Below are 13,126 nucleotides of genomic sequence, written 5' to 3'. Positions count from 1 at the left end.
GAGAGAGAGAGAGAGGAGAGAGAGAGAGAGAGAGAGAGAGGAGAGAGAGAGAGAGAGAGAGAGAGAGAGAGAGAGAGAGAGAGAGAGAGGAGAGAGAGAGAGAGAGAGAGAGAGAGAGAGAGAGAGGAGAGAGAGAGAGAGTGAGAGAGAGGAGAGAGAGAGTGAGAGAGATGAGAGAGAGAGAGGAGAGAGGAGGAGGAGAGAGAGAGAGAGAGACAAAAATCAGACATACAAACACACAAAGACAGACACAGAGACAGGGAATCGGACGGTCAGACACAAAGGTACATAGAAGAGAGAGAGGGGGAGAGAGATAGAGAAACCCACAGAGTGAGACTGATAACATACAAAGACAGACACAGAGACAGGGAATCAGACGGTCAGACACAAAGACACAGAGAAAGAGAGAGAGGGGGAGAGAGATAGAGAAACCCACAGAGTGAGACTGATAACACACAAAGACAGACACAGAGATAGGCAAACAGACGGTCAAACACACAGGCACAGAGATAGAGAGAGCCAAAAACACACAGAGTCAGACACAGAAGCAAACAAAGAAAGACACAGAGACAGTCAAACAGCCGGTCATACACACAGGCACCCGGCCAAAGAGAGACAAAAACACAGAGCGAGTCCACGTATGGACTCGCCTAGCCTAACAGTACCTAGACTAAAATATTTGAAAGACGCAAGACACAACATTTCCTTTACTATCTCGATTGTCAATATGGATAGTTAAATTGAAAAAAAAATCGGCACTATCTGCTGGTTATTATTGATTAGGTACTTTTAGCAGTGAGATTAACAACAAAATTGACTTTTCAAAGGAAATTTTTTTTTGCAAAATACTTTGGGTGTTACTTTGATGTCTAATGTGCTTGTTATGAACGAAAGAATGGAGGCAAAACCTTGTGGCTTTGAAATAAAAATATTTTGTGATGGACAATATTAGTATTTTTAAATGTGAAATTTACATTAAGGAGCATCATGACATCGTCTAATTGTTTCTCTCTAATTACCCTTACTATGGATAGTTTTCTCCTTTCCGTTGTTACAACTTAAACGTGTAATAAAAAGCATCCCAAATCGAATCAATTTTTTCAAAACCATTTTTTCGTGATAAGTCGTGAGGAAAATATAAAATATTCAATAATTTGAAAGCGGAAAATTGACGTTTATAAGAGAGGAAAACTTCAATTTGAGAATGTAAGGTAACGTCTTATTTTCTGATTTGGGAAATTTAAATCCTCCGATTGAGTTCAAAAGAAAATTAAATTTGGTCGTCCTATTGTCAATTTGACAACCGGGTTACAAGGAAAAATTGTCTCCTATAACGCTTGACATTTTCTTATTAGATTTGTTTGCCAAGTTAAGTGAACAAGAGATATAGGTCAATGGAAATCTACAACCACATATTAAAATTTAAAGAGCCCAATGTGATTTGGGAGCTAAAACTGGGCAGCAACTTCAAAAATAAACAAAATAGAACAGTCAAGTTTCTTTAACCAGGTTTCAGCGTGAATTTCTTACAAATACAGAAGAGATACAATGAGGACTTTTTTTCCCAAGACAGTGAATGAACAAACCTATTTAATATTTCGGCCCTATATCTAAGGGCGTCTTCAGTAAAGAAAATAATAAAAATTAACACAAAAAACACTTACAATAAAACTTCTTGGTTAAAAATCCATTTTTTAAAATAGCCTTGGTATCATTACTTCTTACCGGAAAGTTTCGTCAAGACTGTGTGATAAAAGCTCACATTTTACAAGCTAAAAAGGTTCATTCATTTCACTAACTGTATTTGTTAAAAACCGGAATAATTTCTTATTGCGATGTTTGCATTCTCTGTAGTTAATCTTATAGTTCTTATGGGATTGGGTTTGTTTTTAATGGTTCCTTTTTTTGTTTTATTTTTAATTAGATTGTTTTCCATAATTAATTTTGTGTACATAGGGTTGAGTGTTTATTCACCCAAGTCTCTATTTAGGGATGTATTGATATTTAAGTCTCGTTTGATTTCGATTGGATCGCGGACAGTTTGTTAGATTCCTAGGCCATTGCTAATTCGAATCGTTTCATCAAATAGAACATAATGATTTGAATTTTCAAAAATATGATTGCTTAAAGCTGAATCGAAAGATATGTAGCTATTTTTAGATTTTAATGCTTTTCAATACTTTCTTTGTGTTGCTGTACTATAGATCCTAAATTCTGATGGGTCCAACCAATGTAATAATTTCCATAACTACTTGGTTGTTGATATACCACTCTTAGACGAGTAACGGTGGTTTTATCCTTACCAGAGTTAAAAAGATCCATTATACTTAAATTACTTGTGAAGACAACACTGAAATTATTTTTTAAGCAAACTTTTTTTCAGTTTTGAAGTAATTTTCGGAATATAAGGTAGGTAAATCGTGCTTGTGGGTTTATTCGAATCATTTACTGGTGTGGGATTTCAGGCTTTAGAAAAATGTATCTCTAATCTTTGATCAATAACAGTATTTTTGAGAGAAACTAGGTACCTGTTGCCAAAAAGTATGTCTATAATAAAATTTAATTTTTTCTTAATATACGGCTCTGAATAGGTGTTAAGTACTCTATCCAGAAGAGATATTACCACGCCTCTTTTAAACTGTGTAGGATGGTTAGATTTGAAGTGAAGGTATATATTATTGTGCGTAGGTATTCTGTAAACCGTAAAATCAAGGTTATTGACACTACGTATTATAACACGCAGTATTTTTCCATCTGTTTCGGTCACTAGAGTCAATTGCAGGTTTCTATCATCAGAATTTAAATGTTCTAGAAAATCTTTAAGTTCATTTTCGCCATAATTCCGAACTGAAATTATGTCGTCCATGAAGCGTCCCCAAAACACAAGATTAAGAAAATACGATTTCTATTATTTCGTATTCGTATTTCAACTGAAAGTAAGAAGCAACAATGAAAAGAACAGAAATTGTTCCGTATATGAGGGGGATAACCCATAATAAATACTCGCTCTTCACGCCAAAGTTTCTTTTTGTATTTTAACCATGCCCTCATTCTAATTAGACGGCTCTCGTGTTTCAGGAGTTGTTCTTAAATTAAAATTAGCGTAAAGAGCGAGGTATTAAGGAGAGGGATTTGCCCACATATACGAAGTAATTTTCCTTTTAATTATTTGGCATGTATTGCGAGATGATTAAAAAGGTGTATCTGCAATGTCCTGGGAACAGCTTCGGGGATCAAGATGAAATTTTAAAGAGTGTTGGGGTGGTAATCGGGCTTTGAATTTTGAATCGATAAGAAGAGGTAAAGGGGAATGATGCAAAGATTTTGATCTCTAACATGATTAGAGTTTATTTTTACTACAAGATCCTGTCAGACCAGGTTCTATTTTGGGCAAAGTAGTGATGCAGACCCAAAGTAACCATATATGCAAAGCTTATAAAAATAGTTCATCTCCACTATCTCAGGAGCAGATTGTCGTAACAAGCTTAAATTTCCAAATGGCGCCGGAGGGTCAAGCAAATCTGAAGATTTGACTTGAAGGATGGGGCAGAGGTAAATTGCAATAAACTATGGATACAGGCTATTAAAATAACTTATCTGCGACATCAACTTGTCAGTATCAATCTTAAACTCTCGGAATGTAGGGAAGAAGAGAAGGCGAGGAGACATTACGTTTTTTTTCAGAGGGCGGAAGCGTGGGAATGAACGAGTATTAATCACAAATTCGCCAAAAAGACTGTGCACTATTAGCCGCAATGGAACTAGAATCTAGTTTTGATGAAGCAGTGAGGCAAATAAAAAGACAGTATATTCACCGAGGCTATCAAAATAACGGATGCGTAATATCTCGTAAGCATTTCTGATCATTAGGACTAATTATATTAATCTCAGTCACTCCACTTCGAGTTTTTCATCATTCCATACCAAAAGGCTAGAAAATATTGGAGGTACAAAATTAGCGACTGAAATTGCATTTGGCTTAAAATAACAATTTGTAAGTTGCCTGGCCCCGTTGACCCGTGCGCAGATAGAAAATTCGAAACTAATTTTGGCTGTTTCTGTTCATGACCTCGAAAACTGGCCCTAATTTTGTTTAGTCTCTGATAGGCTTTGGGTGATAATTTGATTAAACGATATATTGATATTTTCACTTTCGATATTCGATATATCGATTTTGTTATTTCTTATCAGTTTTTTTTTGCTCAGATTAACTTTAGGGTTTGGCAAAATTTAATAACATAATTGGTAACTAATGAGTATTTTGCACATTTTTTTTTTCCAAATTTTGAATAATGTACAAAAAACTTCCATCGCATGAACGGATATTATAAAAACCTGATTAGGAAATACTCGAGCTCAGGACAAAAAAAAAATAACCTACTGCGTATTTGGGCTATTCAAATCAGCAACATGTTAATATTTTCCCCTGAGAATTGGTCCAGTATTTTGGTGACTAAATAAAAAAAAAATGTTTTTATTTCAACTGATAGTAAGAGGCAGCACTGAAAAAAAAAAAACAGAATTTGTTCCGTATATGAGGGGGATAAACATCCTCGATACCTCCCTCTTCACGCCAAAGTTTCTTTTTGTATTTTAACAATGTACTTATTCTAATTAGACAGCTCTCGTGTTTCAGGAGTTGTTCTTAAACAATTGGGATAAAAAGTTAAAATAAGCATAAAGAGCTAGGTATTGAGGAGGGGTATTTGCCCTCATATACGAAGTAATTTCTGTTCGTTTTAAATTTTCATATTGCTCCTTACTTTTAGTAAAAAAAAATGTTTTTTTTTATTTAATTTCTAATAGTTTTTCAAATGATGCCAAACAATCCACCTTTTGTCTCCATGGAAAATCTCCCCAAGAAAGTTCTTTCTTGAAAATTCCTCCCGCACAAGATGCCCCATTTCCCAGACAATTCTGTCACTGTTGAAAATCCCCCCCCCAAAAAAAAAACATCTTGCGGACAATTCCGCTTGGAAAATTAAGTTTAGCCAACTTTCTTAAAGAAAAAAGACTAGTTTTTCTATTAATTTCTAATCGTTTTTCAAATCATGCCGGAAATCCTCTCTCCGTGGGAAAATTTTCCAGTAAATTCACCCCTCCCAATGTCTAAATGGAAAGTTAGTCCCTTTTAAGTTTCTCCATGGAGAATTTTTCCTGCCGAAAATCCCCCCACGAGACAATTCCCCCCCACGAGAAAATCCCCCAGACAAGCTAAACTCCTTTGAAAATTTTCCTGGGAATATTCAGAATATCTCTACATGAAAAATTTAATCGGCAAAGAGAAAATAAATTAAATAAAAAGAATTTTGTTTTAGAATTTTAGTAAATTAACCCGTGTAAAGTTTTTCCCCGGAAACTTCCCACCTCATGGAAAGTTCTCCCCTTGGATAATCCCCGCAGAAGGTTCCCCCCGCGAAAAAAACACCCAGCCCCCAGAAGGGATGTTAAGTTCCCAATAACAAATACTAAATGAAAATACTGGACAAATTTCATAGCTTACCACCCTTTCCCCAGGGACTTGCAGTATGTCATCCCTTGAGGTATGATTTTGCTCGGACGACTTTAGGAAAAAGGAGTATGGAAAAGATGGGGGAATCGTGTTGGTCACGAAACGGGGAACGAGAACTGTAATTTCCATTCGAGCGAGCCCTTTCCCGATCTTATATTACCGTTGGTTCAATACGATCACCCTGGCAAAAACAGAAAAAAAAAAAGTATTTCTGGTCTTTCTTTTGGCAAAAATTGCAAAATTTTTACATTTTTACATATGGAAGCTAAAAACCCTTACCCTATGGTTCTCATATATTCCGAAGCTAACGGTGTGATTTTTTATTAAGATGCATTGAATCTTTAAGGGTGTTCGTCCTCTTTCTCAAAAATCAAGCATATTTTCTCTGGCTTTTAGCTTTTGATGGGTACATGAAACTTGATGAGTTTTATATATTTGGAATCGGCATGAAAAGCCAATTCATTTGATGTGTCTATTGTTATAAAAATTTTGTGTTTTATAGTTTTGGTAGCTATTTGGGTAGGTTGCTTCATACTAAGAGATTGCAAACACGAACTGTTTGATTAACTAATCAGGCTTGGAATCCACTCCCAGAAAGGATATTGACGGTGATCATGGACATTAACTTTTATTACAACTTTGTACAGTTAATTCCGAAACCCATATTACGAGACTTCCATGAATTGAGTGGATCAGCTTTTTTCGAACTAAGGACTCCCTACTGAAAATCTAGAGAGCCGTGACAGATACAACTGCTGACAAAGCTTGCCTTGCACCGACTAGTGAAACTTCGTCATGAGATCCCCACAAACTGCCTTGATTGTGTAGTGGCTGAATCATAGGGATTGTTACGGCACTTGCGTCTGCTGATACACATTCCAGTAAGGCCCAATCCATCTCTCTTGCTGTTCTCTCTCAACTTCGAGAAGATCGTCAAGGGTATTATACCAAATCTAGAAACGCGGATCGAAGCATGGTACAATCGTGACGAATTTGATCTGAACACATTCTAGCCAAGCTTTTTGAAGGTTCTTAGTAATATTTGAGAGCACGACCTCACCAAACGTATTTGAGAATGGGCTGTGTCATCTCATGGAGGCAGCTGTTTATCAGCATATGCGAGTCAGCGGATTGAATAGATTATTATTTCTTCTCGACCATTTGCAAAAGAATTTTCTATGTTCGATCTCTTCCGCTGGACATTCATCGGTAGATACCAGAAAAAATCGATATAATATGGTTTTTGATGTCGATATTTATGTTTTGATATTTGATATCGATATTTGGTGCGATATATCGATATATCGATATGGATATTCAATATCGTCCAATCGTACTAGTAACTTACATAGCATGTAGACAGAAACAAGCAGACGTAACTGAAAACAAAAGTATTTTAACTGTTGGTTGTAGTGATATGTGAAATCTGAAACTGGGCCAAAAAATTTTGTTTTCTCAGATTAGCTTAATGTTAAAGTGAATGTAAAGAAAGATAAGGAAACCTCAATGAAGAAAAGATCTACGGAGAAAAAATTACATTGCTTCCAGGCACTAAAAGTACGTCTTAATTTATTTTGTTTCGGATCTACTGATAAATTCCTCAGTCACACAAGCCTAGGAGGGGAAAACGGTTAGAAAAAGAGGGTTGTACTGACCCGTGAAACAAAAAACGGAACAAACGTTGTATTTCTCTGGTCGGCTTAAAACTTTCAGGGTAAGCAGACTTAGCATAGGGGTAATCTACAAGGAAAATAAGTTGTGTAAGCACACTTAGCTTAACGGACATCGTCAAGGACAATACGTTACGAAAGAAAAATGCAGGTATATCGTACAAATAACAGTTTTAACAGAGATCACTTTGTATATGATCAAAATATCAAGAGATTTTGACATTGTTTTCACTGTCTAATAAAAGTATTTATCCCTATTTGAACTATTGTTTGTACGTCATAGAAAGGTAGTAGTAGTGGGATTCCTCTGCTTTTAAGCGAACACTATCCATTCTAATCCTATTCTGGACACTTTTGTTTAACCTTCTTCCAGACACAGGTGCTTTTTACGTAATAGGGCTTGTTTATTTCAGGAATCTTTATTTATTACTTAATAGGGTTTGTTTACTAATGCAAATGCTCTCTTTAGTTGTTACGTAATATGGTTTTTTTACTTAGGCAAATGCTTTTATTGGTTGTTACATAATAGGATTTGTTTACTTCAAGATGTAGGCGCTTGTTACATAATAGGGTATTGTTTATCTATGCAAATGGATGCAGGTGTATATTACGTAATAGGGCTTGTTTACTTTTAATTGTTATGAATAGGACTTGTTAGAGTCTGCTAGACAAGATGCAAACGCACGCGTGACGTTACACAATTCCACTGGGCTCCTAGTGGTCTTTTGCACCGGGAGCCCCTAGCAACCAATTCAACCGGAGTCCTAGCATCCAATTCCAAAGGGGGGCCCTAGCAATCAATTCCAACGGGGGGGGACTAGTGTTCAATTCCAACAGAGACCATAGCAACCAATTCCAACGGGGCTCTAGCAGTCAATTTAAACGGGGCCCTATCAACCAAAACGCAAGTGAAATGATATAGTACGCTTGTTTATTAATCTTGCATAACGTATTAGATCTCAAGGTCCACTAGTCAAGCGGCGAAGCCTACATAGTATGGAATTTTGCTTATGTTGGGGGTGATGCAATCCTGTGTAACTTTGTGGAATTATTGGGAATGCCATAATCCCGCTTGACATATTTCTTCATGGTCCGTAGGGAATCCCCACTTGTACCTGATAAGGGAGCGTACGCTGGTGTTACGTAACAGCGGCAAACACGTGAGTGTTACGTAATGGCGGTGCAAAAGTGGAATTTTACGTAATAACGGTGCAAACTTGGGATGCCACATAATAACGATGTACACGTGAGATGTTACATAATACTTTAAAAGATTTTTTCTTCACGATTTAATTTTTTTTCTTAGGAAAACCTAGTATTCTTAGTATTTTTGTTCCCTTTAGGAGCTGAATCAAGAAGGACTCCCTAAAATTTTGATTCGGGAAATAATTTATAATGGAAACGTTTCAATGGAGCTATGGATTACATGTTCCCTAGGTATGCAATAATTAACATGCAGCAGAAAAATCGATTATTGGAAATTCGTTACATTTGATGTATACCTCCTTGTTACAGTGTTATTAATTTTCCAACTTGACCAGGACATGTTAAGTAAGGCATCGAGTCAGTGAGATGTAGCATAGAATTGACTTTAGATATTTCTTCACATAAATGATTACGTATTGAAGGCTCATCCCGGATCAAGAAATCCAAAAGATACGAAATTTTTATTCTACATACAAGTTTGATTAATAAAAAACATTATAAAATCATAAAATCCCAGAAAAAAGCAATTAAAACTCAACAAATAGAAAAACAAAATTTGAAAAATCTGAAATAAGGTAAAATATAACGATAAAAGCGTGAATTAAAAATGGTCAGGGTCCTAGCAACCAATTCCAGAGGGAGGGGGTTTGTTATTAAAGGTCATTTTATACCATATTAAGAGGTGTTTCAGGGGGGGGGGCTCCTTAATGAAAGTTCCTCGTTTCTATTGCCCTATTAGACACACCTGCCTGTTACATTGTATTAATTTAAATACATTTTCTCGCTAGTAAATGAGAGACACCAACCAAGAAAAAAGAGACACTCTTTTGAATTCGGTAATTTATGAGATGTTTTAATAAAAATCCCAAATTTTTTAGCCAAGGCAATGCATATTCACGCCACCGTGACAACATGCGGATTTCATGGGATTTTATTAGTGGTAAATTTAAGCCATGTTAAGAGATAATTCTGAGTGTTCTTAATTCAAATACCTAGTTTTTATTGATTTATTAGACGCTCCTGCCCGTTACTTTGTATAAATTTAAATATATATATTAGCAAAATCGCATGTCGAATGAGCCGCAAGTTTTATGCAAAATGCAGCAGAAGCCTCATTACTTACAATAGTAATAATAAGAAAAAATTTCAACTTCACTATATGTTTTCCCGCTAGCAAATGAAACATGCAAACGAAAAAAAGGAACAATTTTTTTACATTTCGTTATTTCTTAGAGGTTTTAATGAAAATCCCACGTTTCCTTCAGCCGATACTATACGTATTCATGCCACCTTGACAATATGTGGCTGGTCCCTGATACCCCTATTGTACATATTATCATTTCAAAGCCATTTTTCTTAATAAAAATAATGCTTCAAATTCATCGATTCGTTTTTTCGCAAACCACCCCTTTCGTGACACACCATGTCAATTCACGCCATCGTGACAATATGTGTCTGCCGTTAACCACCACCGTTGGAGATAGGATTTATAAACATGTAACACGTTACCAGCAGGATAAGCAAGAAGTTGGCCTTCGTTATCAACTAAAATTTTTGCCTTGCATTATCTTTCAGCATTATCATCACTGGAAATGTTACTCTTGCATATCCACCATTTTGATGATGGAAATTCTTGAGGCACTCCAGAGGAATTCAACTCCTTACTGTCATGACAATGCACGCATACATTTCAAATACCATCCCTATTAATGCATGTTTCATAGTTCAAATATTGCGAGAATTCAACGCAGCAATAACTTTATCTTGTGCACACTTTATTGAAATATTATAACTTCGCTTTTTAAAATAAGATATTAGTGTTTATCCTTCCAATATAAAAATGATACTTATTGATAACGCGGAATAAACTAGCTATTGTTGATGACAAGTCATAGAGCACCAGGGGGTAGCCCCATAAAAATCCTGGAATCAGCGATAGGTTGAGAATATAACAGGAATGATAATGTCTATCACAGGCATGTCAGGTGGCAGGCATATATTGTCATGGTGGCGTGAGCTGACATGGTGTATCACGAGGGGTGGCTTGATAAAACACAAACTAATGGATTTAAAGCATAATTTTTTATCAAGAAAATATCTGAAAAATGCCTTAAGAGTGATAATATGTATAGCAGGGATCCCATGGGCCATATTGCAAGGGTGGTGCAAATTGATATGGTGTATCACAAGGGGGGGGTGGCTAAAGGAAACACGGACCAATGAATTTAAAGCATTTTTTATCAAGAAAATGTCTGAGAATACATTAGAATGATAATGTGTATCACGAGGGTGTTACAGCCCAACCACATATTACCATGATGGCATGAATTGACATGGTGTATCACGAGGGGAATGGCTTAAGAAAACATGAATCAATAGTATTTAAAGAATAATTTTTATCAAGAAAATGTTTCAAAATGCCTTAGGAATGATAATGTGTATAGTGGGGTGTCACGAACCAGCCACATATTGTCACGGTGGTATGAACTGACATGGTGTATCACCAGAGGAGTTGCTTGTGAAAACATATATCAATAGATTTAAAGCATAGTTTTATCAAGAAAATGTGTGAAAATGAGTTAGGATTGATAATATGTATCATAGGGGTATTACAGACCTGCCAAATATTATCAAGATGGCGTGAAACGCATAGTCTTGGTTCAAAGAAACGTAGCATCTTCATTAAAACCTCTCAGATATTACCAAATGCAAAAAAAGTTCTTTTATTTCTTCGTTTGCGTTTCTCACTAACCAGCAAGAAAACATATAGTGTAGTTGAATTTTTCTTATTGTTACTATTGTAAGTAATGAGGTTTCTGCTGCATAAAGCGTAATACTTACGGCTCAGTTGAAATGCGATTTTCCTAATGCCAAGATTGAAATTAATACATTTTAACAGGCAAGTGCTTCTTACAAAGAAAAAAAACGAGACATTTTAATTAAGAGCTCTCTGAATTCCCTCTTAATATGGCTTAAACTTACCTCTAATAAAAACCCTCTCCATCCTCCCTAAAACTGGTTACTAGGTTGGGGCAGCCAAATATTGCCCTAGTGGCGTGAATACGCAGAGTCTTGGCTCAAAGAAACGTGGAATATTCATTAATATCTCTCAGAAATTAACCGAATGCCAAAAAGTGTGTCTTTTTTCTTCGTTTGAGTGTTTCATTAACTAGCGAGATAACGTACTGTTAAGTTGACAGTTTCTCTTATTATTACTATTGTAAGTAATGGTGCTTCGGCTGCATAAAAATTAATACTTAAAGCTCATTGAAAATGTTATTTTGTTAATACCAAGATTTAAGTTAATACAATATAATAGGCTAATGGATACGGGGCATTTTTAATTAAGACCCCCACCCCCAGAAACATCTCTTAGTATGGCTTAAATGTACCTCCAATATTAATTCCCCCCTTCCCCATGGAAAGGGTTTCTCGGGTCAGTCGGCCACAAATTGTCACGGTGGCGTGAATATGTATATTCTCGGAGAATATGCATATTCTTGAAGAAAGCTAATTTTATTGCACTACATAAAGGCGGAAGTAGTAGTGATCCTTCAAATTACAGAGGCATATCACTTTTATCAGTGTTTAGTAAAATTTTGGAAAAGATAGCGAACCATCAGCTCCATAGTTTTTTAATTGGCAAAAATATTTTTCATCCTTCTCAGTTTGGTTTCATTAAAGGAAAATCAACAGAGTAGGCAATTGATCAACTTCTGCTTGAGATAAATGTTGCAATCCACAGTGATCATTATGCGTTAGCAGTATTTCTTGATGTCGCCAAGGCCTTTGAGACAGTAGACCATCGTCTGTTGTTAATGAAACTCCCAAAATATGATTTGCTTTAAAATCCTTAAATTTTCTTAAAACTTATCTTATGGGTAGAAAACTTGAATTTCGTGATAGAATTAATGGTATTCGTTCAGAAAATATTTTGACAAGTTGTGGGCTCCCTCAGGGGTCTGTCCTTTGACCGACCTTATTCCTTCTATTTATAAATGATTTGCCCGAGGTATTACCGCTTTGTAAAATTGTAATGTTTGCAGATGATGTTGTTATTTTCGCATCCCATGCTGATTTATCCATACTTTTTCAGTGGATTGGTACGCCAGAAATTTAATTTGGTTAAATGAGAAGAAATGTCAATATATGCTGTTTTGTTTATCTGGCTCTCAGAAAACAGAACAGTTTTCTCTTTATCTAAATGATAGGGTAATAAAAATTATTGATCAATTTAAATATCTTGAAGTTATTTTGGGTGAAAATCTGTCTTTCCACGAATATTTGAAAACAATGTCTCTAAATATCTCGCGAAAGATCGGAATTATTTCTCCTTTACGCCATTTTTTCCCAAGGGATGTTTTAAAGACAATATATATATTTTTTTTAATCCATAATTTCTTTATTGTGTTTATGTTTTCCTTCAACATTTAAAACTCTTCGAATTCCACAAAATAAAGCCCTTAGATTAATTTTTAATATTAATAATAGATCGTCAGTTAGCCATCTTTATGGATCTTCTGGTTTCTTCTCTGTTCATCAACATCATTTTATTGCCATTTCTAATATTTGCCACAATTATGTTTTTGGACAACTTTCACTAGATTTTCCAAGATTATTCCCCATATTTTCACAATTCCACAATTACCCAACATCTCACAGTTCTGATTGTTCTTTTCAAATTGGGCCAACAGTGCGAGTGGCATTTAGTTTGCGTCATACTGGTCCGAAAGTTTAG

At 35.7% G+C, this 13,126-nt stretch overlaps 1 protein-coding gene and 1 long non-coding RNA gene across 3 annotated transcripts in view; one reads left to right on the top strand and one right to left on the bottom strand.

Annotated features, from left to right (window-relative positions):
• The window catches only part of LOC136025059 (neuropeptide F receptor-like), a 51,825-nt gene extending 50,080 nt beyond the window's left edge, over positions 1-1,745 (bottom strand). For both annotated transcript variants that reach the window (XR_010617008.1, XM_065700740.1), the window contains exon 1: positions 1,665-1,745. The gene's annotated coding sequence lies outside the window, so the exon portion shown is untranslated. The remainder of the gene's footprint in view (positions 1-1,664) is intronic.
• Positions 1,746-3,720: 1,975 nt separating this feature from the next.
• The window catches only part of LOC136025061 (uncharacterized), a 56,914-nt gene continuing 47,508 nt past the window's right edge, over positions 3,721-13,126 (top strand). The window contains exon 1 of the long non-coding RNA XR_010617010.1: positions 3,721-3,849. This is a non-coding gene — a long non-coding RNA (uncharacterized LOC136025061). The remainder of the gene's footprint in view (positions 3,850-13,126) is intronic.

This window comes from Artemia franciscana, chromosome 3 (assembly GCF_032884065.1).
Source record: "Artemia franciscana chromosome 3, ASM3288406v1, whole genome shotgun sequence".
Lineage (NCBI taxonomy): Eukaryota > Metazoa > Arthropoda > Branchiopoda > Anostraca > Artemiidae > Artemia > Artemia franciscana.
Note: the sequence above shows the minus strand (reverse complement) of the source record. Positions and strands in the feature narration are given on the sequence as shown.